Below are 12230 nucleotides of genomic sequence, written 5' to 3' on the forward strand. Positions count from 1 at the left end.
CACTCTTATCCCCTGTACCTGCACCACACTGTGATTCCCTCCCCCTGTACCTGCACCACACTGTGATTCCCTCCCCCTGTACCTGCACCACACTGTGATTCCCTCCCCCTGTACCTGCACCACACTGTGATTCCCTCCCCCTGTGCCTGCACCACACTGTGATTCCCTCCCCCTGTACCTGCACCACTCTGATCCCCTGTACCTGCACCACACTGTGATTCCCTCCCCCTGTACCTGCACCACACTGTGATTCCCTCCCCCTGTACCTGCACCACACTGTGATTCCCTCCCCCTGTACCTGCACCACACTGTGATTCCCTCCCACTGTACCTGCACCACACTGTGATTCCCTCCCCCTGTACCTGCACCACACTGTGATTCCCTCCCTCTGTACCTACACCACACTGTGATTCCCTCCCCCTGTACCTGCACCACACTGATTCCCTCCCCCTGTACCTGCACCACTCTGATCCCCTCCCCCTGTACCTGCATCACACTGTGATTCCCTCCCCCTGTACCTGCACCACACTGTGATTCCCTCCCCCTGTACCTGCACCACACTGTGATTCCCTCCCCCTGTACCTGCACCACACTGTGATTCCCTCCCCCTGTGCCTGCACCACACTGTGATTCCCTCCCCCTGTACCTGCACCACTCTGATCCCCTCCCCCTGTACCTGCACCACACTGTGATTCTCTCCCCCTGTACCTGCATCACACTGTGATTCCCTCCCCCTGTACCTGCACCACACTGTGATTCCCTCCCCCTGAACCTGCACCACACTGTGATTCCCTCCCCCTGTACCTGCACCACTCTGATCCCCCTCCCCCTGTACCTGCATCACACTGTGATTCCCTCCCCCTGTACCTGCACCACACTGTGATTCCCTCCTCCTGTACCTGCACCACACTGATTTCCTCCCCCTGTACCTGCGCCACACTGTGATTCCCTCCCCCTGTACCTGCACCACACTGTGATTCCCTCCCCCTGTACCTGCACCACACTGTGATTCCCTCCTCCTGTACCTGCACCACACTGATTTCCTCCCCCTGTACCTGCGCCACACTGTGATTCCCTCCCCCTGTACCGGCACCTCACTCTGATCCCCTCCCCCTGTACCTGCACCACACTCTGATCCCCTCCCCCTGTACCTGCACCACACTGTGATTCCCTCCCCCTGTACCTGCACCACACTCTGATCCCCTCCCCCTGTACCTGCACCACACTGTGATTCCCTCCCCCTGTACCTGCACCACACTGTGATTCCCTCCCCCTGTACCTGCACCACTCTGATCCCCTCCCCCTGTACCTGCATCACACTGTGATTCCCTCTCCCTGTACCTTCACCACACTGTGATTCCCTCCCCCTGTACCTGCACCTCACTGTGATTCCCTCCCCCTGTACCTGCACCACACTGTGATTCCCTCCCCCTGTACCTGCACCACACTGTGATTCCCTCCCCCTGTACCTGCACCACACTGTGATTCCCTCCCCCTGTACCTGCACCTCACTCTGATCCCCTCCCCCTGTACCTGCACCACATTGTGATTCCCTCCCCCTGTACCTGCACCACACTGTGATTCCCTCCCCCTGTACCTGCATCACACTGTGATCCCCTCCCCCTGTACCTGCACCACTCTGATTCCCTCCCCCTGTACCTGCACCACACTGTGATTCCCTCCCCCTGTACCTGCACCACACTGTGATTCCCTCCCCCTGTACCTGCACCACACTGTGATTCCCTCCCCCTGTACCTGCACCACACTGTGATCCCCTGTACCTGCACCTCACTCTGATCCCTTCCCCCTGTACCTGCACCACATTGTGATTCCCTCCCCCTGTACCTGCACCACACTGTGATTCCCTCCCCCTGTACCTGCATCACACTGTGATCCCCTCCCCTTGTACCTGCACCACTCTGATTCCCTCCCCCTGTACCTGCACCACACTGTGATTCCCTCCCCCTGTACCTGCACCTCACTCTGATCCCCTCCCCCTGTACCTGCACCACATTGTGATTCCCTCCCCCTGTACCTGCACCACACTGTGATTCCCTCCCCCTGTACCTGCATCACACTGTGATCCCCTCCCCCTGTACCTGCACCACTCTGATTCCCTCCCCCTGTACCTGCACCACACTGTGATTCCCTCCCCCTGTACCTGCACCACACTGTGATTCCCTCCCCCTGTACCTGCACCACACTGTGATTCCCTCCCCCTGTACCTGCACCACACTGTGATTCCCTCCCCCTGTACCTGCACCACACTGTGATTCCCTCCCCCTGTACCTGCACCACATTGTGATTCCCTCCCCCTGTACCTGCACCACACTGTGATTCCCTCCCCCTGTACCTGCATCACACTGTGATTCCCTCCTCCTGTACCTGCACCACACTGTGATTCCCTCCCCCTGTACCTGCACCACACTGTGATTCCCTCCCACTGTACCTGCACCACACTGTGATTCCCTCCTCCTGTACCTGCACCACACTGTGATTCCCTCCCCCTGTGCCTGCACCACACTGTGATTCCCTCTCCCTGTACCTGCACCACACTGTGATTCCCTCCCCCTGTACCTGCACCACACTGTGATTCCCTCCCCCTGTACCTGCACCACTCTGATCCCCTCCCCCTGTACCTGCACCACACTGTGATTTTCCCCCCCCCCTGTACCTACACCACACTGTGATTCCCTCCCCCTGTACCTGCACCACTCTGATCCCCTCCCCCTGTGCCTGCACCACACTGTGATTCCCTCTCCCTGTACCTGCACCACACTGTGATTCCCTCCCCCTGTACCTGCACCACACTGTGATTCCCTCCCCCTGTACCTGCACCACTCTGATCCCCTCCCCCTGTACCTGCATCACACTGTGATTCCCTCCCCCTCCTCACTCTGCTGCGCGCCGGTCACAGGTCTCCCGCCTGCCTCATGCCCATCACACCCAGACCCGGCGCAGCTGATTTCAAGCGACGTAAAAGCCCCGCTCCGACGACGTCATAACCCAGTCTTGAATCCTCATCACACCGGCCCTGGCTCCTCACCACTGAGCTGCTGCAGAGGCGCTCCTCCTCCCGCACCGACAGCGCGTCACAGGAGCGCCAACCCCGTCATCCCTGTTGGTCTATCTCCCCTCGCTGCTGCCAAATCTCCCCCCCCCCCCCTGCTAGCACATCTCCCCCCCTCCCCACCGCTGGCACATCTCCCCCACACATAATCCAGGCAAGGACACGCCTCCTCCCTTCGTAGCCACGCCCCCTGCTCCTGCTCGTAACAGATTTGCAGGACACCCGAGGGAAAGTTAGAATGTCCATAATTTGGGAGGTGAGTGACATTGGAAGCTCAAAATAGTTGCGTTGACCTACAAATCCGCAGCAGAATGTCCACTGAAAGCTACGTGGTGCCGTTTGTGAGATTTCGATGCTTCTGACATACAGACAACTTAGAATTATTGTATAGATATATGTATGTTGTATGTATATGTTTGTGTGTATATATATATATATCAAAAATAAATAGACAATACCGTTCTATATATATAACACATTACACAAATCCTGCACTCCTCCCATGTTGGCTTACAATTTACTAGTGACATTCTAAATTTTGATCCTAATATGAAAGTCATTTATTTGCATTTTTTTAAACAATGTACAGTATATTATTTCATAATGTCATGTGGATTCAATTTTGTGAAATATGTGAAACTGGCTGAAAGGTTAAATGAATGAAGCATAATGCTTTCTGTGATTCAGTGCAATGAAATACAGGCAAAAAAAAAACAGAAACAAGGTTTCCTTAGCATTATGAAGGAAAAATGTGAGTGCTCAAGTTCCTCAGTGAAAAGTAATAATATATACACACACTTCTCTTTATTTGTGGGAGTCATACACACTCACCACCTCTTCCATATGGAGAATGTCACGAATACATTGTAAGCCAATGTGGGAGGATGACCATGTTATATGTTGCTGAAATTAGAAGCCTGTGCTTTTTTTTTGCTTGAATGGGTGTTATGTCCCTGACAACTAGATTGATACGTATGGTCTACTTTAACAACCAAAAATACACAATTATTAAATAATGGGATTGATCAGTGTATTGATCTGCCTTTATTCCCAATTTTCACCTGTGTGTTACTTTTAATGGGAATCAGTTTTGCCTAAAAATGCGGGTCCCATTCAATTCCTCACACTCTGTAAACTTCATTTTTTTCAAGATGATGTTTGGCCCTGGTTTATATATGTAGCTTACCCATCAGTGTAGATACTGACTTAATAATAACAATTTTTTTTTTCTTGTATAGCCCTGCTAGTTTTATGTTGCGCTATACAGATAAATTTTGCAGACACGCCACCCCCCACCCCCTCTCCTCACCGTAGAGCTTACAATATATTGGTTTGTGCCTGAGGCACAGGGAGATAAAGTGACTTGCACAAGGTGACAAGGAGCTGACACAGAGAATTGAACCAGGCTCCCCTGCTCCAAACTCGGTGTGGTTGTTTTACATTGAGTGTCTTTACTCACTGCTGGCCACAGCGTACTGGGATCATTAGCAGGGAGGAAAGAGGACAAAGATTGAAAAGGGCGCCAGGGACTTTTATAAAATATAGAGGTTTTTTTTATTAAGCAACCTCAACAATAAATAAATAAACAAAACAACTGCAACAGTAATCATTATCTTAACCCACCAAGATTTCTGGGTTCCCACTACAGGGAAGTCACTTGGCTTTATGTGGTTATGTGTCAGGGATGTCCCTGAGCTCTGGTCTCTCTCGTTCTAATGGTGGAGTTCTCCCGGTCTGCTACCGTAACTGCTCTTTTGCCGACTGCTATTCCTGCAGAGAATTGACTGTGTCTGCTGATTACCTAGTACCCGACACCTGTCCCTTAGCCTCAGCCAGGCCTTTAAGAGGCATCCACTTTCTGCGCCTGCTTATTGTGGTTCTCCCTTTGGATAAGCCCGCTGCCTTTTCGTGCCTTTACTGTTTGCTGTGTACCAGACCCTTTCGGATTTCACCTTGCTTGCCTCTATCTCGCAGCCCTGACCCTGTTTACTGACCATCGCTACCTGCTTGTCGCAATCCGTGACATCTGCCTGTTTCCTGAGCATTGCCACATGCCTGCTAGCCTGTCCCAGCCACTGGACTCCAGCCCTGCAGTCGCTCCCCGTGACAGAATAAACAGGCCCTTTATGGAGCATGCTGGAACAGGATCTGCTTTGACTCAACAAGTGACCACCATAGCACGATATTACAGGCTTTCAGGAACAACTGAGGCATGTACTTACTCAACTTGGCAACGTAGAAACTCTGCTGCAGGAACTATGTGCTAACCTGCTACTCCCTCGATTCTGCGAGACCAAGTTGTGCATATTCATAGTCTGATTGCTCCAGTTCAGAGGATTCCTAAACCAGTGCAGACTCCATTTTCAGATGCAGCCCGCCACTGCTTGCTTGCAATCCCTGACCTCTGCCTGTTTCCTGACCATTGCCACATGCCTGCTAGCCTGTCCCAGCCACTGGACTCCAGCCCTGTAGTCGCTCCCCGTGACAGAATAAACAGGCCCTTTATGGAGCATGCTGGAACAGGATGTGCTTTGATTCAAGTGACCACCATAGCACAATATTACAGGCCGACAGGAACAACTGAGGCATGTACTTACTCAACTTGGCAATGCAGAAACTCGGCTGCAGGAACTATGCGCTACCCTGCTACTCCCTCAATTCTGCGAGACCAAGTTGTGCATATTCATAGTCCGATTGCTCCAGTTCAAAGGATTCCTAAACCAGTGCAGACTCCATTTTCAGATGCAGCCCGCCATCTATACTACGGATGGGCTAAAATAGGACTGATTGTTTCCTTATTAAAGATGAGGCCCTCTCCTGGGTATCCCCTCTCTTGGACAAGATAGTCCTCTATTAAGGATCCTACAAGACTTCCTGGATGATATGAGCCTCATGTTTCATGACCCTAATCGTTGCACTAGAAGCAATTCGGATAAACCTGCACCAGGGCAACTGTACAGCTGCTGGTTATGCCACAGAATGCTGTAGATGGATAACTGACACAACCTGGAACGAAGCAGCACAGAGGTTCCATTTTCGCAGAGACTAGTCCGATCTGATAAAGAATGAACTTGCTAGGATTGTTGCTCCAACGGTAATGGAAGACTGTGTTTGTCTCTGTATCCAGATAGCCCTAAGGATTTCAGAGAGGACACTAGAGAGACAAGCTTTCACCTCCGGCAATCCTGATTTAAGAAGTTTTACTACTTCCTCCACTACAAATGGTGTTAAGAACGACAGTTTCCTCAGCTCCAAAAGCTGAACCAATGTAGGTAAATACTGTTCGAGGACCAATTGGCTCTGAGAAAAGAAGCCAACTTCACTCAGAAAACGTATGATTGTATTGTGGCAACATTGGGGATTATCTAGCCAGTTGTCCTAATAAGTCTAGGATGACTTTGTCCAATCAAGGTCCACAAAGTTCGAGTACCATGAATATTGTTACCTCTGACCAGCTACCGTCTCTGTCACAACCCGTATTCTTCACCACTCGAGAATAGCAATGTACCCATCAGGTATCCCCATTTACTTTTGAATATCATTCCTAAGGAAGGTACTCAATGCATCTCTACCACTGCTATGATTGACTCAGGTGCGTTTGTCAAATTCGAGGTCCATGAAAGTTCCTAAGATGAGCTTGATTTTGTCCAGGCCCAAAGATACTGTGAAGATGATGGAAGGTAGTCGAGGGTTCTCCACTAAGCTCTGGTCCTGTTACACATGAAACTGGTAATCTAACCCTCATAGTAGAGCTCGGCCATCAAGAAGAGATAAAAAAAAAAATGTAACCTAATTTCTTCACCTCGGTTTCTAGTTATTCTGGGTATTCAATGGCTGGTGGTCCATAATCCTCAAATCAACAGGAAAATTAGATCTTCCACTTTTTCCTCAGGACACTGTGAACTCTGTTGCCTGCTCTCAAAAAGCATCACCTGATAGAATGACAATGTGCAGCATTTCCTCCACCCGATCTGGTACATTTGTTGTGTGTGACAAAAGAAATGCAGATTTATGCTCCCTCCATACTGACCATATGACTGTCCAATTGAATTGCTAAATCGCCTGACAAAGGACTGCATTTGGACCAAAACGTCCACCCGTCCACAATACAAGCACTTTTTTGATATTGAAAAGACCTGTGGAGTGACGGTTTTTCTTTGACAGGATTCAGCTTGCAATTGAATTGCTGCCAGGTGCCCAAACCTGAGTTACAAGTCCTGCGAGAGTACTTACAAGAGAACATGTCTAAAGGTTTCATCTGATGCTCTACCTCTCCTGCTGGGGCCACTTTCTTCTTTGTTGGGGAAAAATAAGGCTCCTTATGCCCTTGCATTGACTTTCAGGAACTGAAAAACATCACAATTAAAAATAGATGCCCACCACCATTGATTACAGAACTGGAAAGCTTAAGGTCTGCCAAGATCTTTACAAAGCTTGTCCTCAAACTCTTATAATTAAGGTGAAGCCCAGCCATTGCCCTATCGTCTGGATGAATATACAGGTTTGCCCTGTGTATACATCCTATTGTGGCTCATCTGGCCAAATATATTATGTGGATGTATGGGTAAACCTTTATTTTCTGTGTGTAATGTAACTGCAAGCATGAAAATGTGTTTTAGAGCATAGCTAATGTCTCTGGACATGCAGGGCTGAGAAACCCTTAGTTCAAGGGTTCAGCCGACATGTCTGGAGAAATGGCAATTGCTAGGACTGGAGGGGGAGGAGTGTGTACTCAAGCCTGGGGAACCGTGACTCTGGCAGGGCCATTGTTCTGCACAGACTGAGTGATCAATATCCACAAGAGGTATCTAGCTGAAATAGGACCCTGAGGTTTTAAGTCCCAACTGACTGGGGTCTCAGTGGTTGGTTTGATTTCCCCACAGCCCTGATTTGTCTATGTAGCTCGCTCTGTGAATGACCCGCGTAGCAACCATGCTGTGATAGGTTCGCCACCCTTTCTCCATGATTTCCTATGGAGACAGGAATCTAGAAAAGGGGCGGCTGATCTCAGTTCCACAGATCATTCCTGGATTGGCATGTAGATGGGTTAAATGGTGTACTCTGAGGTTGTGCCAGAGACACCCCAAGACAAGGCTGCGTGCCTTTCTGAAGCATGCGATTTAAATTTGCCTGACTGTGACTTGCATCCAGCGCTGCCTAGAGTTCCTGATCCCCCAAAGGAGTGAAACTGTGCTGGGTAAGCCCTTTTGGTGGGACCAGGAACCTAGGATTGCTAGGATTCCCACCTGTATTCCCTGTGTGCAGTGAGTATAGCTCTGTTAGGTGACTTTGTGCTGTATCTGTTGGCTCCGGCCGAAATAAACACCCATTTATTTGATTAGTGTCCTGTCTGGTGCTTAATCACGTTAAAGAGTACTGGTCTTCTATGACAGTGATCATCAAACATTTCTCTGGCCTAAGTGGTCCTGTTACTCGACTCACCCGAAAATATATTCCGTTTAAGTGGTCACGGAAGCTAATTCGGTGTTTGAATGAGTGTAGTCTCTCTTTGCTTCAGCTCCTGTCCTCGTTCATCTGAACCCCGAACTTCCATTCATAGTGGAGATAGACGCTTCCGACTCTGTCATCCGAGCTATCCTTTCTCAAAGGATTGGACCTATGATCTCCTTCACTCTAGCGCATTTTATTAATACACATGTCTTCAGTGGAAAATAACTATGACATTGGGAACAAGGCGCTCTTAGCCATCAAATCCGCCTTTTCTTAGGCTGCGCTTATCGTGCCGGCGACAGCGACGTCGCGTCAAAACAAATGCATTGCCGCCGTCGCGTGCGCTTATAGTAAGCGCGACGGCTTGGTCACGATCGCTGGAAGTCATCTCAATTTGATTTTTCCAGTGACCGTAGCCTGACGTCGCCGGCACTATATGCGTAGCCTAAGTGGAGACACCTCATAGAAGGAGCCACTCACCTGGTTACCGTCCTTACTGAGCATCAGAACTTAGAATTTATTCGATCAGCAAAGAGACTGTCCGTCCAACAAGCACGGGGGGCTCTTTTCTCGATTCAATTTCCTGATCGTGTACCTCCCTGGCTATAAGAAATGGGAAAGCAAACGCTCGATCCAGGTTTTCGCCTAAGTCCTCTTCAAATTTTGAATGAGAGGAAACTATTCTGCCCAAGAGACATTTCCTTGGCGTCACCTTTTTCTCTGACACAGGTCACACATTAAAGGAGCCTATTCAGACAAGCCCTTCTTAAATAATGGCCTTTGAATCTTCCAAGACCATCTGTTCATTCCGGAGAAAGTAAGGTTGAAAGCCCTTCAACTGATGCATGATTCTAAACCTGCTGGCCTCCACAAGACACAGGAGCTTTTGTCCCGCTCTTTCTGGTGGCCCAAACTGTCGCAAGACGTCCATAAATTTTTCCTTTCCTATGAAACCTGTGCCAGGAATAAGACACCTTGTGCCTCCCCCCATGGCCTGCTACAGCCACTCCCTGTGTCTACACGTCCTTGGGGGTCAATTTCTGTGGAATTTATTGTGGAATTGCTTCCATCCACAGGATGCAGTGCGATCGTGATTGTGGTGGACCGGCTCACTGACATGAGCCACTTTATTGCCACCAAGGTTCACCCCACAGCAGATAAGACTGCCAAGGTTAATAATCCGAGAAATCTTTCTAATTCACGGAGTCCCATAGGGTGCAGTTTACTTTCAAGTTCTATCCTCCGGCTTTCACCCCCCCCCAGTCAAACAGCCAGACGGAGACAAAACAGACTCTGGAGCAATACTTCTGTTGTTTTGTTGACCATCTCGAGGATAACTGGGTTGAATTCTTGTCTCTCGCTGAGTTCTAAAACACCAGACTGCATAGCTTAACCCAGCAAACACCATTCTTTGCTAACTATGGGTATCATCCAACCTTCATTCCTCACTTATCTTTCTCCTGTACCGTGCCCGCTGTCTCAGAGAGACTTCGCTATAAGAGATCCAGGAAACCCTGAAAACGATTCTTTGGGATGCTCAGCATCGATACAAAGGAAACACTGACCAGCACCGCAGATCAGTCCCCGTGTTGTGAGTAGGAGAGAAAGTTTGGCTGTCAAGGAAAAACTTATGCCTGAAGATTCCCACTAGGAAACGTGTACAAAAGTTTATAGGCGCTGTGACCAGAGACTTTCTCCGGTTTAAATAGGCAGCACACCAAAAGCCTGTCCGTAGCTGATGAGTCCAGCAAGGAGCTGGTTAATAGCAGCTAGAGTCAATGAACCAATCTCCACCTGGTTCATCAAGCAGGTTTAAAGGTGTGCTGCACAAACTGCACAGGGTTGTCTTAAGCACAGAAGAACTGTGTTGCCAGCAATATCCCAAGGAACCAGACCCTCTATTCCAGGACACAGGTGGACCACGGATACCAACCCAAAGACTGATATAAAGAGCCCCCTGCATACAGGTACCTCTTTGGACTTTGGGGTCAGAGGCTGGTAAGAGGCCTATCCTCCCAGCCCTTCAGATATGGACTGGGAGAGTGAGTTAGTCCCTACAGGGGGATAGGCTGTTTTGTTTATTTTGTGTGCTCCCTGCGGGCTGAATAAAAGCCAAGGTTTATTGTCCCCAATATATGTCTCCCTGGTCATACCTCTGCACTCGTCTCCTACAGGCCCTTTCAAAATGTGATTCCAGATCAACCCAGTATCCTTTCAGTTACAACTCCCTGACTCCATGAGAAGTCAACCTATGTTCCACTCCTCCCTGCTGAAGCCGTTCCTGGAGAATAACTTCACAGGATGCATCCGTCCCCATCCTAACCCCGTCTAGGTTGATAGCGAGGAGGAGTTCATTGTAGAAAAAGATCCTAGACTCCAGAATCTTTAGACAGCAGTATCTGGTGCAGTGGATGTGCTATGGTCCTGAAGAGAGATCTTGGGAGCCACAGGAGGATGTCCATGCTCCACACCTGGTTAAGGCCTTTCATAATAAGTATCCGGCCAAACCAAAAACAGTATCGTCAGAAGCACGTTCCTTAGAAGGGGGAGTAATGTAACAGATGTCCCTGACGGGTATTGAACCTTGAGTTCTCCCGGTCTGCCACCTGGACTGCTGCTGTTCATGCAGAGAACTGTCTGTGTCTGCTGGTTGCCTAATACCTGGCATCTGTCCCTTAGCCTCAACCAGGCCTTTATAAGGCACCCACTTCCTGTTTCCTGTTTATTGTGGTTCTTCCTTTGTACAAGCTCTCTGCCTTTTGCTGTGTTACCAGACTTTTTCAGGCTTCATGTCGCTTGCCTCTCTCCAGCCCTGACCTGTTTGTTGACCATTGTTATCTGCTTGCTGCCAGCCCTGACCTCTGCCAGTTTCCTCACCATCACTACATGCCTGCTAGCCTGTCCCAGCCATTGGACTCCAGCCTGCCAGTCGCTCCCCATGACATTATGCAGGGCTACCCAAGGTGAGACTTCTGCTAGAGCTCGGACTAGAGTTATCATTTATTAGATGGAGCAGGGCTTATTTTCTAAAGCTGCATCCATGGTATGGACGTATGCACGGACGCGTCTGCACGCTGACCGATCAGACTGCCTAAAGGCAGTGATCGCGTCTATACGGTGTGCGGGCGCGTGAGCGTGGAAGCGGGAGGGGGCACGCGTTGCGCAAGAAACCTGTTAAAACTGATTTCTTAGCGCGATGGGACGGTCACATGAGCGGTTCGCCCAATGAGGGTAAACCAGCTCCACTACGTCACTGGCACGCCCCTAGACACGCCCATGGCCGTCGCGCATACCATGGCCAGGGAAAGCACCCGCTTTCCCTCAGCCTCCGCACGGGCGTAGTGTCAATGTACGCAGCCTGGGATTACAAGTCTCAGGGGACAACTGATCCCCCTGAAGTACTGTCTACCTGCAAAATAACACGTAATTCTAGCCACTTGCCTTTTGACTACTCAATGGGGACACCATGCTCTTTTCGTTGTCACCTTCCTGGGTCTAACTATTAGTCCAGATCTTGTTACTCCCTCTCAATTACTCAACAACCTAAAATGTATACTACCACTTAAACCATCCTTCCTTCCCCTCTCTCTGATGCTGGCTACAGAGAAAGGATCTGCCCAAAACGGACAGGTTAGAACAGGATGGGAACCATGGGATCCCCAGTTCTGAACTGTACTATTTTCAGCTCAGGGTTCCCCGTGGTTTCCGA

General features: G+C 49.7%; 1 long non-coding RNA gene across 3 annotated transcripts in view; it reads left to right on the plus strand.

The window, feature by feature from the left end:
• The window catches only part of LOC142495999 (uncharacterized), a 39201-nt gene that overhangs the window by 2942 nt on the left and 24029 nt on the right, over positions 1-12230 (plus strand). Inside the window, exon 1 of one of the 3 annotated variants that reach the window (XR_012801881.1) lies at positions 11082-11484. The exons of the other annotated variants lie outside the window; for them this stretch is intronic. This is a non-coding gene — a long non-coding RNA (uncharacterized LOC142495999). Of the gene's footprint in view, positions 1-11081; positions 11485-12230 lie in introns of those variants that run through there. 3 annotated transcript variants of the gene reach the window in all.

Source organism: Ascaphus truei, chromosome 5, assembly GCF_040206685.1.
Source record: "Ascaphus truei isolate aAscTru1 chromosome 5, aAscTru1.hap1, whole genome shotgun sequence".
Taxonomy (NCBI): domain Eukaryota; kingdom Metazoa; phylum Chordata; class Amphibia; order Anura; family Ascaphidae; genus Ascaphus; species Ascaphus truei.